This window comes from Schistocerca serialis, chromosome 6, assembly GCF_023864345.2.
Source record: "Schistocerca serialis cubense isolate TAMUIC-IGC-003099 chromosome 6, iqSchSeri2.2, whole genome shotgun sequence".
NCBI classification, from domain to species: domain Eukaryota; kingdom Metazoa; phylum Arthropoda; class Insecta; order Orthoptera; family Acrididae; genus Schistocerca; species Schistocerca serialis.
Genome location: NC_064643.1, coordinates 282,695,009 through 282,722,075, shown reverse-complemented (window position 1 = coordinate 282,722,075; position 27,067 = coordinate 282,695,009).

Sequence of the window (27,067 nt, the reverse complement as noted above, 5' to 3'; positions counted from 1 at the left end):
CTGCGGAGGGCTATACGCAACGTTAACTGAACGGTTGTTGGGGAGAAACTGTGTGAGCCCTTTGGTTCATCCAGGCGGTTAGCTGCTCAACAGATGCGCTTCTAATCACCCATACACATCTCCGTAGCCGTTGTTCACGACTTTCACCCCTGTCATCTATAGTCCGTGGTGTATCACAGTTGCCTCGGCGCCGGTTTTGGATCGCGGCATTTTGACATGAATGGTATACTTTAACCACGGCGGCACGCGAACAGTTCACAAACTAGTAGTTTCGCAAATGCTTCCACCTTTGGTTCTGAAGCCAATGATCATAAATTTTTGAACGTCAGATAAATCACCCCGTTTTCGCATTGCGACAACGACTACACTTTTCCGCGCCCCTCGAGGCGCTTAATATACCCCTCCATGCTAGTGCTGCCATGTGCTGTTTGTGAGTTGTTATTGTACGTTGGCGTCGAACGTAGGCGGTGGCAACATTACTGCGACTGGACCATGTAAATGAACTATTATGAAGTAAATGTAACCTTTAGTTTTGCTGGAACTGACACACCAAACATTTACAGAAGTTTTCTTCATTTTATTAGAAAGTATCGAATGTTTCCTGGTTCATCTTTAACTTTCACTCTTCTTTTTCTGTGCCCAATAACGTTCCAGACCAATTGCTTTTCATTATTGTTATGTAGAGAAGTTGGACAGCATATTCATTCACAGAAACCCATAACACTCAAGACATAATTAACGTTCTGCTGCCGGCCGCTTTGGCCCAGCGGTTCTAGGCCCTTCAGTCCGGAACCTCGCGACCGCTACGGCCGCAGGTTCGAATCCTGCCTCGGACATGGATGTGTGTGATGTCCTTAGGTTAGTTAGGTTTAAGTAGTTCTAAGTTCTAGGGGACAGATGACCTCAGATGTTAAGTCCCATAGTGTTCAGAGCCATTTTTTTTAAACGTTCTGCTTTAGAGTGATTAAAAGAAGGAAGAACTATTTGAATACGTACGTGAGACGTCTATAGCTGCACAAACTCAAACAGTCTTTTTTATAATATTCGATCACCGTTAACTTCTGTTTTTTGTTTTTTGTTTTTCTACAGCAATGGATTCCCCATTCGTATCTTGATAGAACAGTTTTGTATTGGGCAGTTAAATCTACGTTTTGTGGTTTTGCTGTTTTGTGGGTATCATAAGCTATGGACACCAAGTAGTAGTTCCACTAAATATGGAGGATGATCATAATTTCAGGAAATTCTTACTAACCTATAGTATTACATGTTTCCAGAATCTGGTTGTCAAGTCGCATCAGAGTTTTGATGTGGGTCACCTTTCTGAAGTCCATATTTTTTATTTCTTGTTTATTCTAGTGGATAACACAGACTAAATCTTCCAACTAGCTAATACTATTGAAAGCTTACCGTCATACATCCTTTCCTAGGGACGCCAGATGAAAGTTGATGTGGTCAAGCCCTAAATCATAATTGCGCAGCGGATAACTGGGGAGGGGAGCTTGAGAGCGCTACCCTTTCTGTACGATACTAGGCAAGGGGCTGGAGGGTTCTCACGCTGATATGTGGGTCCCTGCATTCTATATCTTTTATTTTAAATGAATTCCTTTAACTTAACTTCTTTGCGATTTTAGGGTATGTTAAAGATTGATGCACTTGATTACGTATTTATTTTAAATATTATCACTCGATTTTACAGCGATTGCAGCAATTGTTCCAGTTTACAGATATTATACTTCTACAACTTATAGCTCGTGGATATTATATACCAATCTGCACGCACTTTTCTACGGGCAAGACGGAATTGCGTTGGCGAAATGTATACCACCAAAGTCTCTCAATATTTTACGTAGGACATCCACTATGTGAGGAGGATAACGGGCAATCTGGGGACCAGATACATTAACACAGGGGGTCAAATTTCCTAAATTAACGAGATCATTCACTTCCTTACACAATCCGAAGCTGGAAATAAAAGAATTAGTACAAATATTCAAATACCTCTCTTCCATGCGTGAACATTGAGACAGACGTCTGCTCACTTACCCGTCTTCTGTAACACCCCTGCTAATCTGGCGGGCACCTGGATGTCTTCCTGGGCCCCAGTGGAGGGGGTGGTCGAACCACTTGGCCGTGACAAACCTCTCCACCCCAAATCTTGTGACACTGGAAAGTCTTTGACTTTTACCTGCCTGTGCTGCCTCTCTGATCCCCTACCCAGGAGTAACGTTGGCACTACTATATTACAGAACTACTTCCCAACACAGATTTGGCCACGCTTTACGGAAAGGTGTGAGGAGGATTAGGAAAGTTCATGTGCACATTCACATTCACGTACAAGAAATGCATAATACACGACACATATAAATACGTATTATGAAGCCTGACACATTTCTTTCCACCCGTCCACATGGGTTCTGTTGCACCCGCGGCCGGCCGCGTCGTGTAATAAAATTGGCTGCGGAGCCACCTCTGTTTCTGTTTCCCGGTGCGAGCGAGCAGCGAAACCTGCTGCTTAAAGAGCGGAAACTACTGTACCGTTTCACTATAATTCAGCGACATGCATCGTGTTAGACAGAACGTAAGACAAGCAGAAGAGCAACCGAAATGTGTGGAATGAGAGAATAGCAGTTGTATAAATAATGCTATGGATGTTAACAGTGATAATGGTGCATAGAACAACAAATGTGCAAAGCAGAGTCATTAAAGAAGTATCCACTACCTCTTAGAACAACAAAGAGCGGTTGTAGCAACTTCCGGTTAGTTAGGATTTAAATGAACCCTATACCTAAAGTTCCCTGTTCTGCAGCAAAGGCATCCACTCCGAAGTATAAACAAAATCCACGAAATGTAAGTATTGTTATAACCGAATGGCAATGCCCATTGCTTTTAGCAATGACGGTAAGAAAACGAATTTCGGTTAAAGTAGAATGAAAATAAAGAATGAAAGGGAATCGCAATAGTTAGCAAAATTTGGAAAAAAATATTGTCAGTTTAGGTAATGAATAAAGGAAATTAACAATCGCCACTCACTTAGTGAGCAAAATTACTGTTTCTGTAATTACTGATTTGTATTACTGGTAAATTTATGAAACAATGCTTAGTTTGTAATCAGGCAAAAATAGTACGAAATTATTAAATATGACGTTGCCGCAACTTCTAATGGATGTAACATAGCTATCAAATATTTTTCACTTGCATCAGAATTCATGTAAACAATTTAGTAATGAACAGAGAACAACAAAATTTCATTAGCTGTGAATGGTTATGTAGAATGCAAAATTGTGACGTTACTTTCTATAATGCTTATTGTCGTTAGTTTTGCGTAAAAGGTATTTATACTTATTCATTACCAAAAGCTGTCATTTAAATTGGAAAACATCGTAAGGTAATTATTAGAGCCATGTGTAGTAATCGCTTCATTGTAATTCACAGTTATGTGATCTGCAACTCTAAATTTCAATTGCAAAAGTGTGTCAAAATTCGGGAAAAGATTTCACTGACTTGTTCATCTCAAATAACTTCAACTTTCACTATCATTTCATTGTGAATTTTTGTCTTTAACGCTCTCTTTCTACCAGGAAACATTACACAACTCGACAACAGAGTGCTACTAGAGATGTACAAATTCCCCTTGCAGCCTGCTTGCCCCTGGCACCTCTGCAACCATTCATGCAGGTCAGCCTGCCGCGACGTAAACACAAGAGTGCGCGTGTACTGAGGCATAGTGGGTAATGCGGTCGACACGGGCTCCCGCAAGCCCGGGCTACCTGGGTTCCCGCAAGCCTGCCAAGCTTCAAGGGACCCGCTCAACTTGCTGCGCCTGACAACAGGTTGCGCTGTCAAGCTACCGTGACTAGAGTAGCCAGGTAGTTAGCCCGCAGTTCATTTATCGCAACGGTGGAGGCAGCACAATGAATAGGTCGAACTTTAGTGAGATTGAAAAAAAATTGACAACTGGCGAATACATGCTGGTAACGAAACAGAGCACAAGTGCCGCATGGGAAACGTTTTCATGTGTTTATGAGGCCGCTTCAAATAAATCGGTAGGTGTGTCTCAATGCAAACTATGTAAAAAGCTCTTAAGTACTTATTCGGGAACCTCGAGTATGTTACGACATGTGTGCAAATTTGACAAGCAGTTCCCTCACTTCGTAAATATCTTGAAAGAGGACAAAGATTTAGTGGCCGAAAAGTGCGTCGAAATGTGTTCTAAGAACCTGAGACCATGTAGCAGTATAGAGGGAGAAGGATTTCTTAATTTAGGGCAGACACTGATCGACATAGGTAAAAAATATGGCTCAGTTGATATTAAAAATGTTATGCCTTCCCGAGTGACAGTAGCTAGGAAAGTTCAAACCTTAGCTGATAAAGTGCGCAGCAAAATGCTCCCAGATATAGTGCATGCGATTCGTTCTGGTATATGTGCCAGTACAATTGCTCTATGGACAGACAATTACAAAGGGGTGCCTTACATGTCCGTGGCAATGCATTACATAAATTCAGACTGGCGTTTGAATAAATATGTACTGATGTGCTCTGCGTTTCCTTACTGCCCAAAAACTGGCTCGAATATTCGAAACGAGTTGGAAGATGGTTTAGAAACTATGGGTGTTTCACGTGAAGACACTGCCAAAATTACGTTTGTCACAGACTAGGGCAGTAACATTGTCAAAGCTCTCGAAATATATCAGCATCTACCATGCATGGCTCATAGTATAAACACAGTCTTGAAACATGTTCTGAGCGAACAGTTTTGGAAAGAAAATGTTCCAAATATATTAGCCATTCTTAATACAGTGCGGGCTACGGTTTCGTACTTCAAGAGAAGAGGTCTCTGTGTGAGACTGAACTCATCTTTAAAGCAGTGGGTTTCACAGCTCGTTGGAATAGTTATTTTGACATGCTTGTATCAGTCCATTCTCAGATTGATTCCGTGAAGGCTGTTTTACATAATGAAGGTGCCTCTGATAAGATGCTGGGTTATGACCACCATATAACTGGCCAGCTTACAGAATTTATTAAGCCGTTTAAAGAAGCCACAGTTGATCTAGAGGGTGACAAGGAGCCAACCCTACATTTAGTTCTACCGTGGTTTTATGCCTTAAAAACTCACTGTACCGTACGGGATAACGATGAAGAGGTTTGTAATTTTATTCCATCTGAATATTATAAAACCACTTGTGAAATATGTATGTTGAGAAAATGTATTTTCAGGACATGAAACCTTTGAAACAAGCCGCCGATGCCTTCCTAGAACAGAAAATGTGCGTTAGTATGTTGCATAAAATTGCAACGTTTGTGGTGGCTAACTACTGCACATTAAGAAAGTTAACCGAGGATGAAAAAATTGTTTACCAGGCAGCACGACAGATGTGTGCTGAAGGTAAGCTCCTAAGATAATGCATATATTCTTCATCTACATGTGCATGGTTACTCTGCAAGTCACACGCAAGTGCTTGGTTGAGGGTTCATCGAACCACTTTCAACTTATTCGTCTCCTATTCTCGAATTTCGCGTGGGATAGAACACCTACATCTCTCCGTCAGAGCGCTGTTTTTTTGTGTTTTATTCTGATGATCATTTCTTCCAATGTCGATGGGACTCAACAATACATCATCGAATGCGGAGGTGTAAGTTGGTGATCGAAATTTCATGTATAGATCGCGCCACTGTTTCACGATAATACCAAACCAGCTGCCCTTATTTAAACTCTTTCGACCTCTTCCGTCAATAGTAAGGCTCTCCAACTGCGTATCCATTCCTATTTAAGTAGGTCGTAATTGTAATCAGAGGCATTAAGTAGAATCTACAGCCTTTAGATTTGTCTGGATGATCTTGTAAACGAAGTTTAACGGACTTAGTTTAGTACACACAGGGATAACCTCGCTCTTGTCATTATTTATTGCCAACTGCTAATTTTCACACCAAAAATATATACCTTATTTTAAAATCGTCCTGCAGTTAGTTTTGATCTTCTGGTGACTTTACTGGACGATAAATGATAGCATCATCTAAAAACTATTATAATTTCAACTATGTGTAGTACGATCTTCACATTATTCTGCAAATACTAATAGGAACCTGTACAGTGTCAGTACAAGTGCCCAATCACAGCACCCAAGAAACAAATCCAGGGCCGTACAAAATGGCGAAATTTGAGGACTGGGCAGAACAGCCTCCTCTCCTACATGATGAAGTCAGCAGATACTTGCAAGAGCACTGTGTGAACGAGGGAGATATTCTACAGTGGTGGAAAAATAACTCCCAACGACTTCCTCGACTTGCGTGTGTGGCAAGAAAAATATTAAATATACCAGCCACTAGTGCCTCTAGTGAGAGAATTTTTAGTTGCGCTGGAACCCTAATTAGTGAAAAACGATCACGTCTTAATGCAGACAGACTTAACGATCTCGTCATAATTAATTCAAACACTAATCAGCAGACACATTAAGAATACAGGAGAACATTAGACAGGAAACTATGAGTTTGAGCGGAAATTTACTAACTAAGAGTGCAGATTTCTTTCTTGTGTTTTCTGGGCGACAATTTCTGAGATAGAAATTTTGTAATGCATACAGATCATTTTTATTTTAGACTAAACTTTTGGATTTCAATCCTCCCAAGTGACATTTATTATTGTTTGTAAACCATTTTCTGTTACTTGTGTTTGCAAAAGTAGCCAAATATTTTTAAGAGTATCTGGTTTGGCCTAAATAATACTTTCAGGGGAACTGAAGGAAAATTTATAAATATTTTATGTTGAAAAGTGTTCTGCAAAATAAAATATTCATTTGTGGATTAAGGCAGTACACATTATGAGTTTAAATTACAATTTATTTTGTTGAGTTCCACACACATTGCAAAATGTAATTTTATTCATGTATTTCTATATTAAGGGGAACCCCACATGCAGGGTCAAGATGCTGAAGACCTAGACACAACAAATGCTCCTAAAATGAAGAGCGTCTTTTTCCATGAATGTATTGTAGTGGGAATATAATGGAAACTCTGAATCACTCTCCACAGCGTCTACATCTGCGCCATGAGGATTCAGACTCGTCGTTTAGGTCTGTGTTATGAAGGTCTACAGTCGTCGTTTAGGTTTGCATCATGCAAGTAAACACTCGACGTCTTAGCCTGCATCATGATGGTCCGAAATATGGTCCCTCATGACGAAGACCTAGACTACAAGTGTGGACTCTCATGATGCAAACGTAGGCGCCGCGAAAAATGGCTCAGGATCACCATTGTATTCCCAGTACTATAGTTTTTAGACGAACTGGATACGAAACAAGTCCTTCGATTTTGTTTAAATGCATTTTGGCAATTTAGAATGATTTTGCCAACTTCGAATGAATTCACAGAACCAGTAAAATATATCCTGGAAACGTAGTTAAATATTTATATAATTGGTGTCATACTTGGCTGAAACATACTAAAGTTAAAAAATCTAGACTTCCAAAATCTTAATTTAGTTCTCATTGCAGAACAGTGGTTAATAGGGGCGTAGATAATTTATTCTTCTGGGGAGGTGACCAATCTTCTTTTTGAGGGGTGGAGGTTCACTTCTTTAGTACAAATATCCATCCGTTTCGGTGTTGAAAAGTGCAGCACAGACTGCATTGTGTTGCCTGGGCATTTATTTATTCCATACTCTCGTAGTCCATCTTCCCTCCCCTATTTTCTCTCTATCCATTTAGTCCTCTCCCACTATTTCTCTGATCACCCCCCCCCCCCCTCCCCATCCCTTGGCCGGCCAGAGTGGCCAAGCAGTTCTAGGCGCTACAGTTTGGAACCGCGCGACCGCTACGGTTGCAGGTTCGAATCCTGCCTCGGGCATGGATGTGTGTGATGTCCTTAGGTTAGTTAGGTTTAAGTAGTTCTAAGTTATAGGGGACTGATGACCTCAGAAGTTTAGTCCCATATTGCTCAGGGCCATTTGAACCATTTTTGAACCCATCCCTTGGCCCATCTCCCCCCACCCTCTATCCTTCTCCTCGTCCTCTCTCTGTTGGATTCCGCCACCTCAGTTCATCTCCTCTTCACCTATCTATGAAAACTCATATATATCTGTCAACTTTTGTGGTGATCAGTGAATCAGTGTCAAAGTTTATTGCTAGGTAGCCTAGCATTTATTGTAATAACTTTTGATACGCAGCATTGATAGTTTTGTTTTCTGGTGCGTAAACAAATGAAGTTGAAGGTGTCCTGACAGGGGAATATGCGACATACAAATGGCCATGTGAAAAACATGATTTTCAAGGTTGATGCCACAAACATATAACAACTGCCCTTGCGATTTATCTATCGATAGGGAAAATGTAAGCTGCAGTGGAAATTATAACCGTTTAAAGTCGAATGGCATGTCGGTCGGAATCTTAGTGATACTGGAATAAAACTGTCCTCACCTTTGTACTTTCCTTTTAAAATTGTGGCTTCGATTACGTTGTTCTTTAATTTCTTCCCCGCAAGCCGGGTGCCATTACAAGGACGTGGCTGGTTTACCTTTCGCAACATAATGATTGCCGATCCGACTTAATTACAGATTGGGAGGCGGTAATCCGAGGAAACCTAGCGAATTAAAAAATTATGTAGGATAGTTGACTACATCATCTTGGTTAGTAACGGAATAAACCGACTTGTATGTCAGCAATTCGCCAGGTGTCATATTTTGAATCTGAAAATTCATTTCGTTAACATCAAGGTTTTTTGCAGCCAATATAACACGATCACTCAACCAAAAATGGTTTGCAACTGTTAAACGACATTTGCTGTGAGCGAATTGTCAAACACGATGACTGTGAATGTGTCAGACAGCTCTCAAATTTCAAAACGATCATAGACATTTCGTTTAAAAGATATATATATATATATATATATATATATATATATATATATATATATATATATATATACATGCAAATGTAAATATTCAAAAACCTTCTTCATGGAAACATGTGTACATAGTGAACTTTCATGGTAACCCGCAAACGATGTCAAAATCTTTTGTAAGGTACTCTATTCAATGTACTGTCCGAAATATTATGTAGACAGTGATGTTCCTCTTGATGGTCAAGTGTGCAAAATTTCTTCAAGATCGGAATAAAATTGTAGGTTGGTGTAGAAGTGTGGAAGTAAAGTACCCTCCGCCACGCACCATTCAGAATTTTAAGCAGGCAGCGCCCTTAATCCAGCTTTGAATATCAAGTGTGCCAAATTTCATCAAGATCGGAATAAATACGTACAATTTGTCGAATTCCGTTATGTAAAGGAACCTCTGCCATGCACCATACGAAATTTTATGTAGACTGTGACCTTCCTCTTGGTTTCATGGTATAGTGTGCAAAATTTCATCAAGATTGTATGCAATACAAACTCACGGACACAATGAAAACGCACTTTCAGTTTTTGTCAAATTTTCCAATTTTTCGATCGATTTTCGAAAAATTTTATTTCATAAAAACCTTGTCCTGAGAATTACGAACACAGCAAAAAAAAATTAGCCGAATTGGTCCAGCCGTTCTCGAGTTTTACGCTTATCAACACATTTGGTAATTAATTTTTATTTATATAGATAGATAAGAAGCCCGAAACATACACGTAAAGGAAGAATATACAAATAACACCCAATATTTTTTTACCTGAAATTAATATATATATATATATATATATATATATATATATATATATGTATATATATATATATATATAATGTTGGGGTTTCTCTTTTGGTGCTCAGGTAAAATAAAAACTTTTGATTAACGTTCATAATACGACAATGACGCGCGCAGACTAAACGGCTGCGTAGCGCAGCTCAGCAGTAATATGGGCAGGCAAGCAAGTTTCCCGCAGCCTGCCCGGGTTGGGTTCTGCTTGGCTTGGCTGGGAGTGAAGCAGCCTGCCCGTTCTGTTGACAACGCGCGGCGGCCTGCCCGCCCGGCTACCGGGCAAGCATGGGCGGGTTAAAAGCGGAACATGTACACCACTAAGTGCTACACAATAAATACTAATAGAAGAAACTACGAAGTAAAGTGTAACGACATAATTCTGTTTGACCTTCAAACGGTTTCAGCTAGTAGAATTGGATTAACACTTTTTTCATAATAATAACAACTGCAGGCAGTTTTTAGTTACGCAGAGCGACATCAGACCATGCAGGATTAAGTAGTAGGTTGTTGTTGTTACTGTTGATGTGATCTTCTGTCCGAGGTATGATTTTATGAATCTCTCCATGCTAGTTTATTCTGTGCAAGCCACATCATCTGTGCCCAGTTACTGCAAGCTATATTAATCTGAATATGCTTACTGTACTTAGTTTTCATCTGCAGTTTTTACCCTCTACACTTTCACTACCAAACTGACGATTACTTGACACCTCAGGGTACGTCAGATCAACTTATTCTTTCTTTTACTCAAGCTGTCGCACAAATTTCCCTTTTCCCCGATTGGATTCTGTAACTCCTCATTAGATGTTCGATCTGGTTACCTAATCTTCAGCATTCTTCTGTAGCATCACATTTCAAAAGCTTCTAGTCTCTTTCTGTCAGAGCTCCATGGAAAGACCTTAGAAAAGACTTCCTAGCACAGTAACATTGAAGGAAGAATGACTGCAAACATTATCAAAATTATTCTTAAATTTATCTTCGATGTTAACAAATTTCTCTTTTCCAGAAATTCTTTTGTTGGTATCGCCAATCTGCATTTTATATCCTCTCATCTTCGGCACAGACAGCCATTTTTCTGCACAAACTGTGAAATTGATAGGCTAACTTTAGCGTCTCATTTCCCAATCTAATTCCCTCAGCATCACCCGATTTAATTCGTTTTACTTGTATTGATATTCGTCTTATATCTCTTTTCAATACATAATGTGTTTCATTCGATTGGTCTTTCAAGTCTTTTGCTATCTCTGATAGAAATACAATCTAACTGGCAAACCTCAAAGTTTTTATTTCTTTTACCTGAACTTTAAGTTTAGACAACTTTTGACTCTCTGCATTTTACAACTGCTACAAAATAGTTTGTTGAAGCCAATATTGCCAATGGATTTCTCTAAATTTACAAAGCCTACAGTGATCAAATAAATATTGCACATCGCTGAAACTTTAATATTAAAGGCTGTGATACAAAAATACGTTATAATATCAGTAGACTTGTGTGTCTGAAATGTAATTCTATCGCAAACAGTTCACGTTTCTACTGTGAGGGAGCAGTATGTGCAATCAATGGAAACACGTTTCTGTACTTGCGCTGTGTGTCGTTACGAGAGTTCTGTTATTTCAGGATGGTGTGGACAACAAGAACGGACAATTAGTCTCTCCTTATAGTCACTCTTACGGAGCAGGCAATGAGACAGGTAGACGTCGCAGCGAATGTCGCTGTGACTCAAACTGATGTCTCTATCATTGGGAACAAGTCTCTAGCGACAGTATCAGTTGAGGCTCGTGAAAAAACCAGCCGTAGAAGGAGACAAACATGTAAGCCGAAACTCTGAACAGAATGGTACATATCTAAAGCGGTAGTTCCAAACAGCTACAACAGTGCACGTTCAAAAAAGACTATATGAAATAGACTCCCTGAGCAGGGATTAAGTGGCAGAAGACCTCTCTAGGCTCGAAATCGTGTTCAGAGATGGTGTCAGATTAGTACGAAACCACTCTTTGTTGATTAGACATAAGTGGGATACAATGCTCTTTTCTTATGAGACGCGTATCAGTCTCCACCCTGATAATAGTGGTATTTGTGTGTGCAGGTAATAAGGACAACGCGTACACCCTAAGTGTATCCTAAACCGCCATCCTTATCAGAGTGGTCGGCCATGTTTTGGGGTTGAATCATGTATGGTCGCACGATACGCCTTATGCCAACATGTGGGAAGATGACTGGTGGGAAGTATCGGGACGACATCCTTGCCTGCTCTGTAGTCCCATTTGGTGAACATATTGAAGTGGGATTCACGCTGATGGAGGACAATGCACGGCCACATTATCACAATCTTGTGAACACCTTCCTAATGGTGCATAGGATCAGTCGGATAAAATGGGCCTTCATATTCTCCAGATCTCACTGTATTGAGAATGCATGGGCCATGCTAAAACGAGCGGCTTGCGATCTTCGTGTCCCGCAACAGACCTTACAGGGCACCATAGGCCTGTGTGAAGTTCTCGGCCATTACCCCACAGGCATATATGGACACGAGAAAAAACTGTAGTGTTTGCAGTGGAACCTTCTGTAACAATTTTCTTTTAGTATTTATCATGTGGGAATGTGTCATTTTCTTAATTTTTCTTTTCTTATAATTGTACCCGACAGTATAAAAGCAATTTCGTTTCCTATTATGTTCGGTATTGGCACTAAAACAATTTGCCACATTGTATGACCACTTTATAAATATAGGTTGCATTATTTAACCTGTAGTCTAAGATCAGTCGTATGGGCAATATCTGGGTTGGGTAGGTCGGGGGAGGAGACCAGACAGCGAGTTCATCGGTCTCATCGGATTAGGAAAGGACGTGGAAGGAAGATGGCCGTGCCCTTTCAAAGGAACCATCCCGGTATTTGCCTGGAGCGATTTAGGAAAATCACTGAAAACCTAAATCGGGATGGCCGAACTCGGGATTGAACCGTCATCCTCCCGAATTGGACAATATTTCCTCGCCAGTTCCTGCATTTCTCTGGAATCCATGCTGATTTCTTTGAGGTCGGCTTCTACTAGTTCGTACATTCTTTTGTAAATTATTTACATGCGCGTTTTATAACCAGGTCTTATTAAACTGATGGTTCGGTAAAATTCACTCCTGTCAGCACCTGCGATCTTTGGAATAGAAATTTTTACATTCTTCAGGAAGCATGAGACTCTTTCACCTTTGTGATGTATCTTGCACACGAAGAGGAATAATTCTGTCATGACGCGCTTTCTTAAAGATCACAATAATTCTTAGGGAATTGGTCTATTTCAGGGGCCTAGTTTAGGTCTTTCAGTGCTCTGTCAAATTATTCTATCAGTATCCTATCTCCTATCTTCACTTGATTCTTCTCTTTCTACAATATGATATTCAAGTTCGTTTCCCTCGTATAAACCTTCCATATATTCGCTCAACTTTCCAACGCCCCCTTCTTTAAGCAGTTCCAGATCTTTGAATATGGTAGACACACCTGTCAACATTTTTGTGACACAGTACTCCTGACCCATGTGTGTCTTATCAGGGGTGCATCGGCCCTGACTTCATTCTCATGGACGACAGTGCGCTACCGCATCGAACAGCGCAGGCGGAGGAGCCCTTCGAAAGAGAGGATATCCGGCGAATGGATTGCCTGCCCATACCCCCACTTAAATCCCATCGAATAAGTGTGAGATACGTTGGGGTGGCATATTGCAGCACATCCACGTGCACCAACGACTATCCAGCGGGTTTCAACCGCTCTAGTGGTGGAGTGGAACGCACTGTCACAAGAACTACACTACTGGCCATTAAAATTGCTACATAACGAAGATGACGTGCTACAGACGCGAAATTTAACCGACAGGAAGAAGATGCTGTGATATGCAAATGATTAGCTTTTCAGAGCATTCACACAAGGTTGGCGCCGATGGCGACACCTACAACGTGCTGACATGAGGAGAATTTCTAACCGATTTCTCATACGTAGACAGCAGTTGACCGGCGTTGCCTGGTGAAACGTTGTGATGCCTCGTGTAAGGAGGAGAAATGCGTACTATCACGTTTCCGACTTTGATAAAGGTCGGATTGTAGCCTATCGCGATTGCGGTTTATCGTATCGCGACATTGCTGCTCGCGTTGGTCGAGATCCAATGACTGTTAGCAGAATATGGAATCGGTGGGTTCAGGAGGGCAATACGGAACGTCGTGTTGGATCCCAACGGCCTCGTATCACTAGTAGTCGAGATGACAGGCATCTTATCCGCATGTCTGTAACGGATCGTGCAGCCACGTCTAGATCCCTGAGTCAACAGATGGAGACGTTTGCAAGACAACAACCATCTGCACGAACAGTTCGACGACGTTTGCAGCAGCATCGTCTATCAGCTCTGAGACCTTGGCTGCGGTTACCCTTGACGCTGCATCACAGACAGGCGCGCATGCGATGGTGTACTCAACGACGAACCTGGGTGCACGAATGGCAAAACGTAATTTTTTCGGATGAATCCAGGTTCTGCTTACAGCATCATGATGGTCGCATCCGTGTTTGGCGACATCGCGGTGAACGCACATTGGAAGCGTGTATTCGTCATCGCCATACTGGCTTATCACCCGGCGTGATGGTATGGCGTGCCATTTGTTACACGTCTTGGTCAGCTCTCGTTCGCATTGACGGCACTTTGAACAGTGGACGTTACATTTCAGATGTGTTACGACCCGTGTCTCTACTTTTCATTCGATCCCTGCGAAACCCTACAATTCAGCAGGATAATGCACGACCGCATGTTGCAGGTCCTGCACTGGCCTTTCTGGATACAGAAAATGTTCGACTGCTGCCCTGGCCAGCACATTCTCCAGATCTCTCACCAATTGAAAACGTCTATTCAATGGTGGCAGAGGAACTGGCTCGTCACAATATGCCAGTCACTACTCTTGATGAACTATGGTATCGTGTTGAAGCTGCATGGGCAGCTGTACCTGTACACGCCATCCAAGCTCTGTTCGACTCAATGCCCAGCCGTATGAAGGCCATTATTATGGCCAAAGGTGGTTGTTCTGGGTAGTGATTTCTCAGGATCTATGTACCCAAATTGCGTGAAAATGTAATCACATGCTAGTTCTAGCATGATATATTTGTCCAATGAATGCCCGTTTACCATCTGCATTTCTTCTTGGTCTAGTAATTTTAATGGCCAGTAGTGTACGTGGCTAGCACGGGAGAACTTAGCAGAACATGCACTGCCGTTCATGCATTGCTCTTTTAAGAACCATGTTCTGCATTTGTAATGTACAGGGGATCATCATAAATCGTAGTTGATTTCAGTGTAATTATTATCTTTCAATAAAAGTCGCATTCTGTTCGTCTCATTGGGTATTCGTCTCATTTACCTTCCGTTCTATACTGTAGCACGGTCCAAGTTTCATCGATATGTGTTACTTGGCACTGATACATCATCTGAAAGTCCTTAAGTTTTGCACGTCAATGTACTTTTCTTCCTTCTACCGAAATCCAGTCCAATTTTCATCCCGCTTAAGTATCTGAGTAATTTCTTTTATCTCATCGGGCATTCAGTCTCTTCATCACCTGTGTAGCTAGTCGACTTATGAACTGGTACTACTGCAGAGGTTGTAGGCCGTATGTCTATCTTGGCTACTATAATGCGTTCATTATGTTGTTCATAGTACGAGGGCTGTTCAGTAAAGAATGATCATAATTTTTTATGGTCATAATTTCTCCCACTTAAATTTAATCTTATGATATTCTGTTAGCTTAACGTGCAATAAACACGCCGTACTAGTTTCATTTTTGGGACTCCTGGTTCCCACCTGTGAGAGATAGATAAGGTCAGAAAGTTGGAAGTTGGAAAGTTCTGGTAAGATCCAATGGGACCAAACTGCTGAGGTCACCGGTCCCTAAGCTTACCCTCTACTTGAACTAACTTATGCTAAGGACAACACACACACCCATGCTCGAGGGAGGACTCGAATCTCCGACGGGGGGAGCCGCTCGAACCGTGACAAGGCGCCTCAGCCCGCACGACTACTCTGCGCGGTGGCAAGGTCAGACACGTTCAGTGTCGCCTACCGCTGCAATGGAGGTAATACGCGAGAAAGAATATGTGACTTTGAAAGTCTGCTTTCGTCTCAACAAATCTTCAGCTGAGGCCTATATAATGTTACAGCAGGCCTATGGAGAGTCTGTTCTACCCTACTGCACAGCTCGAAAGTGGTTTAAAATGTTTAAAGAGGGGAGACAATCATTTTCAAAGGAAGGTGGACCCAGTGCTCCAGTTACTGCTGTTACGGAAGAAAACATCAGCACTGCTGCTGTCATTGTGAGAGAGGATCGACGAATTACCTTAAGATCACTTTCTGAAATTTCATTGTGTGCCACCCATACGTTGGTGACGGAAAAATTACACATGACACGTGTTTGTGCGCGATCGGCTCCAAGACTGTTGATTCCCGAACAAAAGGATATTCCCGTGCAGGTCTGCCTGCAGTTAAAGTTGTTGATAGAGGAAGATCCGTAGTATCTTTCAAATGTAGTCACTACTGATGAAACTTGGTTACATCATTTTGATCCTGAGAGCAAACAGCAAAGCTCCGTGTGGAAATCTCCTTCATCACCAACTCCCAAAAAAGCAGAAGTGGTTGCCTCTGCTAGGAAAGCGACGGTCATCTCCTTCTTTGATATTCATGAAATGGTTTATCAGCATGTTGTACACGCACACACATCAGTAACTGGACGATACTACAGGAGATATTCTGAAAACATTGGAAGTCCATATCAGGCGCAAAAGGCCACATTTCCGTGAAGCGGGCTGGATGCTGCACCACGATAATGCGCGGCCGCATATTGCCAATGTTGTTGCTGAATACCCTGCAAAACTCAACGTGAAGTGCATCCCTCACCCTCCCTACAGTTAGAATTTAGCCCCATGAGACTTTTTGCTATTCCCTAATATGAAGAAACGCCTTCGTGGGAGGCATTATCCATCATCAGAAGCAGTGTTGAAGGCTGCGGAGGCGATTTTGAAGGACCTCTCAAAAAATGGTTTCCAGCATGTATTTGAAGACTTGCAGAAACACTGGGACATCGCATTCATGAGAGGCTAATTTGAGAAGGACCATCAAAATTATGAGGATAAGTAAAGGTAAGTCGTAAAAAAAAATTATGATCATTCTTTATTGAACAGCCCTCGTAGCTTAATCGCATTCCTGTTTTCTTATTCGTTAATACACCTACTTCACCTCTGATTTTGGGTTGATAATCCTGTAGTGACCTGACCAGAGATCCTCTTCATCCTACCATTGTTCTTTACTGATTCCCATTATATATACCTTCAACCTATCCATTACCATTTGAAATTCTCTAACTTACTTCCATGATATTCCACACTCTGATTCGTAGCACGCAGTTCTTTTCTTGTGCTGACAACATCCTCCCATATAGTACCGGCCCAAGGATAATATTTTACGTTCAGAGGATTTTGCCCACGAGGACGCCGTGGTATGTCACACAATAGAGCTGTACATCGTCAGGAAATATAACGGCTTTCTTTTCAACTTGCTTTCAGCCGTTAACAGTACCAAAATAGCAAGGCCATGTTATAAGACCACATCAGTCAACCATCCAGCCCGTTGACACTGCAATTAGTGGAAAGTTTGTTGCTTGTTTTAGGAACCACATGTTAGTTTGGCTTCTCCCTTCGATATGGTTGCACCACCGGTTACAGTATCTGTATCGTGGAAGTACACGAACCACCCCACCTCGACAAGGTCAGTGTTCGTGGGCGTTTAAATAGTATAGTGAATATAGCTTCAGTAATTCTTTCATTTATCTGGAGGTACAAGAACCAAGCCAGCATTGACAGCGCTATTAAGCATACTGTAATTTCACACTTTCCACATGTACTCTGCGTAGTCCAGTTGGTTTTTAGTGCAAACAGCAAATCATGTTTCTTACCTGTATAGTATTACTTAAATATTGTGTGGGTAAACGTTTTTCCCAAAGAAAGTTGGTGCTGACAGGTGTGAAGATCACCGAACTATCAGTTTAATAAGTCATGGTTCCAAAATACTAACACTAATTCTTTGCAAACGAATGGAAAAACTGGTAGAAGCCGACCTCGGCGAGGATCAATTTGGATTCCGTAGAAATATTGGAACACGTGAAACAATACTGACCTTACGACTTATCTTAGAAGAAAAATTAAGGAAAGGCAAACCTACTTTTCTAGCATTTGTAGACAATGTTAACTGGAATACTCTTTTTCAAATTCTAAGGGTGGCAGGGGTAAAATACAGGGAGCGAAAGGATATTTACAATTTGTACAGAAACCAACGATGGCACTTATAAGAGTCGAGGGGCATCAAATGGAAGCAGTGGTTGGGAAGGGAGTGAGACAGGGTTGTAGCCTCTCCACGATGTTATTGAATCTGTATACCTAACAAGCAGTAAAAGAAACAAAAGAAAAATTTCGAGTAGGAATTAAAAGCCAGGGAGAAGAAATAAAAACTTTGAAATTGGCCGACGATACCGTAATTCTGTCAGAGGCAGCAAAGGACCTGGAGGAGCAGTTGAGCGGAATAGACAGTGTCTTGAGGATATAAGATGAACATCAACCAAGACAAAACGATGGTAATGGAATCTAGTCGAATTAAATCAGGTGATGCTAAGGGAATTAGATTAGGAGGTAAGTCACTTAAAGTGGAATAGGAGTTTTGCTATCTGGGGAGCAAAATAACTGATGATGGTCGAAGAAGAGAGTAAATAAAATATAGACTGGGCATGGCAAGGAAAGTGTTTCTGAAGAAGAGAAATTTGTTAACATCGAGTATAGATTTATGTGTTAGGAAGACTTTTCTGAAAGTATTTGTATGGAGCGTAGCCAAGTATGGAAGTGAAACATGGACGATAAACAGTGGAGAGAAGAAGAGAATAGAAGCTTTCGAAATGTGGTGCTACAGAAGAATGCTGAAGATTAGATGGGTAGATCGCGTAACTAATGAGATACTGAACAGAATTGGGGAGAAGGGGAATTTGTGGCACAACTTGACTAGAAGAAGGGATCGGTTGGTAGGATAGGCATCAAGGGATCACCAATTTATTATTGGAGGGAAGCGTGGTGGGGTAAAAATCGTAGAGGGAGACCAAGAGACGAATACACTAAGCAGGTTCCGAGGGATGTAGGTTGCAGTAGTTATTCGGAGATGAAGAGGCTTGGACAGGATAGAGTAGCATGGAGAGCTGCATCAAACCAGTCTCTGTACTGAAGACCACAGCAACAACAGGTACACTTCGTCCACTTACAGTAGCCAGTGAGACTCTGTTTCAGAGAGTAATAGCTAGAATATAAGTTCAGAGGTTCTGGATTTTAATGTCACTAATGGCTTCATTCGCCTCTGGCACTGATTTGTTTATTAAGAAAATGTCAAGCTGCGCAGTGGTTCGAAGTCCACGCCAAATTCTAATCAAATCATTTCAAAGGGCACAAAAAGGCAAGGATCTAGCGCCTCCCAGGTAACATGTCTAGTAAAGTCCTGCGGTGTACAAACTAACGTCGGGTTGAATACAACATTACGTTATAGAGATTTTATTTAATTATGCCAATTATCTTATAAGCTCTTAACCGCATTTACTACTAAATTTCTAACTGAGAACAGTTTCCCACCACCCTTGCAACTAGGTTGGGTAAGTAGTGTGTCAATTTGACGGAGCCTGTGCTCTGAAATAATCATTTTCCGCAAAGGATTTCCTAACAGGATTTCCTGATTTCATGAAACTTTTTGAAATGTTTGGTTCATTGTAATTTCATGTTAATTGTTTGCTTTTAACAAGATCTTTAGCATTTCTCAAAACTTGGTATACTTGTCACAGAGAGTTATCCGCATTCTTCACTGTGAATGACAGTGAAACTAATAGTTCCATTAAGACTGGTTATTCTGTAACTACTAAATGTGATCTGAAGATGGGCGACATTGCTCGGAATCGGTCACTTTGAAATAAAAACTACGATCGACGGACAGAAATTAAGAATTTTTTTGTAGATCTGTAGCAAATTGACCACTGCTTTGTGTTGACAGTGATTTAGCAAGGTAATAACCTCTTACGCTATGGTTGGAGACAACGAAGCAACGGATGTTTGGTAACCAATTGTCTAACTACACCGCTTATGTGAAAGAGAAGTACAATAGAAGTTGATAATTGTGTCACATGCATTTACCCGTTCATTTCTAGTTAAATTCCTGCCATTATTAATGAAACAACGGCACGAAACAATTTATACCGAGTAATTTTGATTTACTTTGGTTTTAGTGTATGAATTCTAGCGTTCTTTTACGTCTATTAAACCATTATGTGCATAAACAATCTACCCTGAATAAAACGTCCAGTTTCACGCCGAACTGTAATTTATTACACGTGCAAATTGTCAACAGCGCATCCATTCTGTCTGTCCACGAATTCTAGTAAGCGAAGCGGAACAAGTGCCTCGTTTCAGTGATGCATGATTTAACTCTCTCTATTGAACTCACAGCGTGTCTTATTTACCGTGAACATTTGTCACACTTTATAAAGAATTCAAGATAGGAAATTAGAGTTTCAATTGTTTGTAAGAAACCGAACGCTAGATATTTTTCTCTGTGGTCAATGCTCGCAAGTTTTATTTTGTCTACTGATATTTGAAAGGAACTGTTGTTATCTTCAGTGGAAGCGTGAATGTTTATAACTTGACCGAGATTAATAAAGGGCAACCCGTTGCCTTTTACGTTCTTTTTCATTTTAGGCGTCTGGATGGTCACCGATACCGTAGATAAGATCGGTACGAAATCGGTATCAACTGATTTTGGTCAAAAACTGCTTGACATCACTTTTTGACATAGAGTGCCGTCTGGTGATTAGCCAATTATTTGATCGCCATAACGTGAGATGCTTTCCCACAATGTCCCACTCAAGCGTTGTAGCACTTGTAGTAATGATGCTTTAATGCGGGTCTTGAGAAATATATTTATGGTCGACTATCCCCTTCAAGTCGAAAGAAAACGACATAGGTTTCACATTAGGTCTCACCTGTTTTGGATTCTCTGGTAGTTAGGAAGAAACAGTCTTCCACTATCTCGAGTCTTTCTTCTTTTCTGTGCCATATCCTGATGGTTTTCGCTGCAGATATTCTTCACACAAAATGGAACTCTTTGCTGACAAATCGTTCTGTCATATCTGAATTGAAAATTCGCCTACACGTAAAGTAGATAAGAAAACACTCAAACAGTAAAACGGACCTCACACTTCTCTACTTACGAGGATAGTCACATGAATCAACAGTAAGTGTAGTAAAGGTACATAAGTGGAGAACCTACCATTCTCGCCTTATCGTCTGCAATGAAGTATGACGACATACTTGTTTGGACGCACTATATCAGCGTCTAAGGACCGGTAAACTGATCTTATGAAATGAATATAAAATAATTGAAAGTGATAAAAGCATAAATTTCTTAACATATCATGTTCTGAAAAGTAAGAACACAACTGAAGGGTTATGATGCTAAAGGGACTATGAGCCAGTTTTACATTTTTTTTTTTACTTCGTTAGATTATATGTGAACAGAACTTTACATACTAAAACGGCTGTTTCTAATGATGGCTGATGCAGGTGCTGCTAAGGCCAGTAGATGGAATGAGAGCTAACTCCTATGACTTGTTGACGCTAAATAGGGTAAGTGCAGAATATGTTACGCGAGTTGGCTCTATCGGACGTGGAGATGATGCACTTCCGCTTGCTCCTACCGTTTTGTAAGCTGTCGCTTGCGTGTCTTCATTGTCGGTACAATTGATAGTGAAAACAACATGAAGAATTCAGTAAAAGAAAGTAACAGAAAATATGCTAGCTTAAAAGAAGCTTGAGAAAGGTGAAGATGGTTTATGCATTAGAACCACCACGACCTGGGTAATGCAGATACAAGAAGCCACCTAGCTAAATAGAGGGACAGGTAATTTTGTATTATCACGTAGTAGGGGAGAGAGTGTGGCAGATATGATACGCGAAGTGGGATGGAAGTCATTAAAGCAAAGACGTTTTTCATCGCGGCGAGATCTATTTACGGAATTTCAATCATCAACTTTCTCTTCCGAATGCGAAAATATTTTGTTGAGCCCAACCTACATAGGTAGGAATGATCATCAAAATAAAATAAGAGAAATTAGAGCTCGAACAGAAAGGTTTAGATGTTCGTTTTTCCCGCGCGCTGTTCGGGAGTGGAATGGTAGAGAGATAGTATGATTGTGGTTCGATGAACCCTCTGCCAAGCACTTAAATGTGAATTGCAAAGTAATCATGTAGATGTAGATGTAGATGAAGTTAAGATTTCAAAACGATCGCATTCAGAGAGGTCACTGGTGCAGGAGAGAAGAAAACAGACCTCAAAAGTTTGATGAATTATCTAACTGAGATGCACAAAAAGTTTTACAGTGAATTGACCCAAGACTGAATAGTAAAATCATTACTAGAGATAGAAATATTACAAGGCTTGTTTAGTGGACTTAGCCCGTTCAGTATTTCAGTGAAAGTTTGTTTAGAAGAGTTGGTGTTTATTTGTTATTTTAGGATCATGTCAAATGATAACTTGCTTTTGTGAAGTCAACGAGCAAGTGTTATTTGAAATTAATGCATAACATTCTTGTTATTTGAATAAAGTTTATTTTGAATACATGGAAAGTACGTTTTGTTCCTTAGCCCCCTTTAATATGATAACTCTTCAATTACGAACACAAACGCACAGATACACGGCTGCACGCACACACACACATACACACACAAACACACACACACACACACACACACACACACACACACACACACAATGATAACCCTTCAGTTACGAACACACACACACATACACACACAATCACAACCACACTCTAAAATACTTTGGCAGTTTCAATACTTTCATTAGAAACGAGAACTAAGTCAATGAAAGATCTATATTAGTACTGTAGAATATAAAAATTCGACTGGCTATTCACTAGATTAATGGATAACCCATTTATTCCAAAGCACACTAAATACTCACATGTAAAAACTTAGCATCGAGTCCTACCATTACATAAAATATTACATTTTACCACACAAATTTCGTGTATCTCAAACTGAGGACCCTCTCATCAGAGTACAAAGTGCTCTCTACTAAAATACGACATAGCCAAAACGCATACTCCCCAGCCCCCACAAGAGGGAATGGTCCTCACACTGGGTAAAAAGTGAATTTTTGAAGGTCTATGTCCCGTATGGAGTTGGTTCGGTGAGAATCACTCCATCCCTGAGCTCGGAAGAAGGGGCACTACGGTGCGAATACTTGGTTTTACGGTTCACATCTCTTTGTCCTCCACCTTCAGCCACTTTTTCTTCATGATGAATAAAATCTTCCGCACTGGCTGTTAAAGTACTGTTGTTAAAAAGTCACGACCGGATTCGGGTCAGTGGAAATGCACCTCCAGGCTCTTGTACAAGAAATTGGAACATTAAGGAATTACAATGGTTTTAAAAATGGGTGTGTCATACCATAAAGCGACATATATCTATGAGAGCGAAATACTGACAAGTTTCTTCACTTTTTTTAAACAGTAATGGCGCGGCAAAGTAAATGCTACGAGCCAATTCCCACCGTTCACCGTCAACATTAAACGAATAGCGCGCTAAAAGCAGTTGTATATGATCAAACTGACTGGGAATGTTGCGCACTATGGTATAGACAACACAGAAGTGCGTCAACCGTTTCTCAGCCTAATGGAGAGTGACCCATTTCTTAGGATTCTAAGGCCTCACTGGCTGCGGTTTCAGCTTGCTAGTTTCCCCTTATCCTCGTGAGCCCTGGTGCCCTGCAGGACCGCCTTCCCATGTTTCTATGGAAATAGAAGTGTGTTATGTGGCCTCTATGTCAGGGTTATTCATAAGCACCAACAGGGTTTCAGAAGACTACTGCGTTAAAACTACAAAACACCCATAAAATAGACATATATCTGTGGAAGAGCATTTCTCCGAGTTTTGAACATTATAGACGATCAAAACGGGCACCATTTGTGACAAGGCAGACATAAATGCCTCACTGGAGTCATTAAAAGGAACTGCATTCGCAGTCTATTGTTATGGCTACAGCCACTTGTTACGACTTCTGCAGTACTTGTTACGACCTTTTGCTACTTGTTAGCAGCAGATACAGCAGCTGCGCCAAAGACTGAGACGGCGTGGGGATTTACTGCCCAGTCCTGCGGATCCCTCCGCCTGGCTGCTGCTGTGTAGATTCTCCGACAATGCGCGCAACGCGCTCCACCGATCGCACTCGGAGCCTCAGTCCACCAGTGCTCCGCTGAAGCCAGGATGCCCTGTGGTTGAGATGAACTCGTCGCCGCTCGCCCACGGAGCCGTGAGGTCAGCTGCCGACGCCTGCTGCACCGGCGGCTGGGAAGCTGTCAGTCGCGACGTTCGCTAGGTCCCGTCATGGATAAACCACGAGCCGTGGGGCCGGGTTGCCGTGGAGTCCGGCAGTCAGTCCCCTGCGGCGCCTGTGACCAAGACCACGCTGCGGCCGGTCCTGCTGGAAGTTCTTGCTGTAGTTAGCCAGCCATGGTGCCGACCGAACTCGGGCCGACCTCCAGAGCTGAAGTTGACATCTGGCGGCGAACGGATGACTCCTGCGAGCTGGAACAGACTTCCGAAATCGTCACCTACGAAGATTGAACATTCTGACACGGACCACGTCCGTCCTCAGATCCGAACTGCTTCTTAATGGCTTCTGCCTGTTGCTGCCTGCGCTCCACTATTTATATCCGGCAGGAGGATGTTTTTTACCCTCAGTGGCAACTTCTTGTTATTACTCCCACAGTATATTGCAGCGTAACTTAGCGTGCTGACCTCACTTCCCCTTACTCAGCACTCTCCAGGCTTCGCTTGACGCTCGGTCTGTGTGCGTCCTTGCGTCAGCTTGTTGGTAGACTGCAACTGTCAGCAAGACTATCTGTGCCGCACTTACTTTGCAATGCTTCGATCGCCGGCTCCCTCTGTTTTGTCATTCTCCACTGTGTGAAGCAACGCTAACTACATGTGGCCGCAACACTATTCTTTCACTTGTCTGTCTACACTAATTCTATGTGATGATACGGCACAGCTGATCCATCCGCATGTTCTGAGATGCCTGCCCCCTACTGGAACTACGTCACCGCGCGTATTACAAAGCGAATCTTGGAGAGAAACTCTATCTACTGATATCTGTCATTTTTGCATATTTCCTCTAGTTTGCGCGCAGCGTCTTCTGAAACCCCAGCAGTGCTTGTTATAAGAGGTGATCAAAAAGTTTCCGTTCGAAGGCCGTAAAGTTCAGAATCGGTATGCCAGTCAGGCAAAAACGCCGTGAGCACTGAGATATTCATCCCATCGACGCAACAGGGTAAAGATACCCCTGTGGCAAAAATTTCTTATCGTGTTGTGTGGAGTATCTGTTGCACATCCTTGAGCCACAGGACTCGTCCGTCCTTCAACGCATTTTTTGAGGGGACCAAAGGCGTGATAATAGCATGGGGAGAGATCAGGACTATAGTGCGGGTGCTAGAGTGCCTCCCACTTGACTTGGTGTAACTTCTGCGTTACGATATTTGCATTATAGGGACCTGCGTTGTCACCAAGCAGCAACACCCCCTGTCGCGGTTTTCTCGCACGTTTCGCTTTAATTACATGCCGTAATTTCTCCAGCGTTGCGCGGTACCGTTCCCCGGTGATCGAAACACCACGTTCCTTGAAATCAATAAGCAGTGGCCCCCAGTAATCAAAAACCAGATTGAGCATTACCTTTCTAGCAGATGGCTGGTTCTTGAACTTCTCGCTACCATCATATCAATTCACCATCAACAATCAGTATTATTTTTCCGATGGGTATTTACCGGTGTCTGTCCTTCGGCAACTAAGAAAAGAATAACAGCATGTTGATCCTGACTGGACGCATTTGTTACCAACGTCCCCATAGTTCACATTTCTGTATTTACCGCACGCACCTCGGAAAGACGCGGATGCCTTACTAATACCTTGTCTACATGCCGGTGCTTTTATAACCGCATCGGAGTCATGCTACTTTGCATATCGGCTGCAGCAACGGCCTCAAACGAAAACTTTTTGGCCTCGTCTTCTAATAATCCTTTTATTTTACACTTAGTGCATTTGTTTAAGGGCTTGTGGGGAAATAAGGAAATCATCTCGCTTCATCTGCTTCGTCGTCTTCAGCATGGTGTACAACTCAACGTGGTACACTGTAAACTAGCGAGCAGCCAACGAAATCTCCGTTTTGCCTCATTTGTACACACAACCTTGAAATTATCATGCTCACCTAAAACGTTAGGAGACAAATGTCTAAACATCACATTTCGGGTGCTTTGTTTTCTAACAACTTTAAATATTTTGGGTCTCTTAAAGATCCAGACGGAGATTCACATTTATCACACTCATTTCCTAAATACAGCTCTTTACATGGATCCCAGTTGGTCTTTTGGCTTATGTACGATTATTGATAAGTCGTTCTACGGGTGGTAGAAAAGGTGTAGTATGTAGGCGCTTTGGGTGCCGAATACACTCCGTATGCCCACCACATCATAGTTGTATCCTGATGTGAAGTGATGACTTGCCAACTGCGGTTTACTCACCAAAGGGATGCGTTCGAATATGCGTGGAGCCAAGTGAGCACTCCGGACTGCAGGGTGGAATTCGTCACTACATGACTTCGCAGCTATCCTGAAAACGTTGGTATAGACCTAAATGTATGAGGGGTCTGGTGAATGGTTTTGACCCAACCACCGCCGGACGTTATCCACCTGTCCAAACACGAGTATTGCACTTCTGCAGCATCTGTTTGCTATGTGTTGTGGGAAGTGGGAGAATCAAGGAACAGTGTTCGTCACTGACAAATAACGCTACACCATCTTTAGCTCATACCCAAATGAGGTCGACCTTACTGTTGAGGGTCTAACACCTGAAGACTGGGGCATTGGTGTCGTTGTTAAAGTTTTTCAGTAAATAACTATGAAGAGGAGAAACCAGAGAAACATTAACAAAAACACCAAAAAAGGACGTGTGTGCACACGCGCGCGTTGTGTGTGTGTGTGTGTGTGTGTGTGTGTGTGTGTGTGCACGTGTGAAGATGAGGTAGATGGAAGCAGAATAACATTAGTAATTAATCGCGCCAAATGGAAGAAAGATTTTAGATATGGTAAAACAACCTAATAGACTACATAACAAAAAAAATTAATAATCACAATAAAATTTCATTTTATCAGTGACAAAAATAAAATATGTCACAATTTCCTAGGAATCGCTCCGTGGAACGGGAAAAAGCGATAACATATGGTAGCCTCTGCTATGCACTTC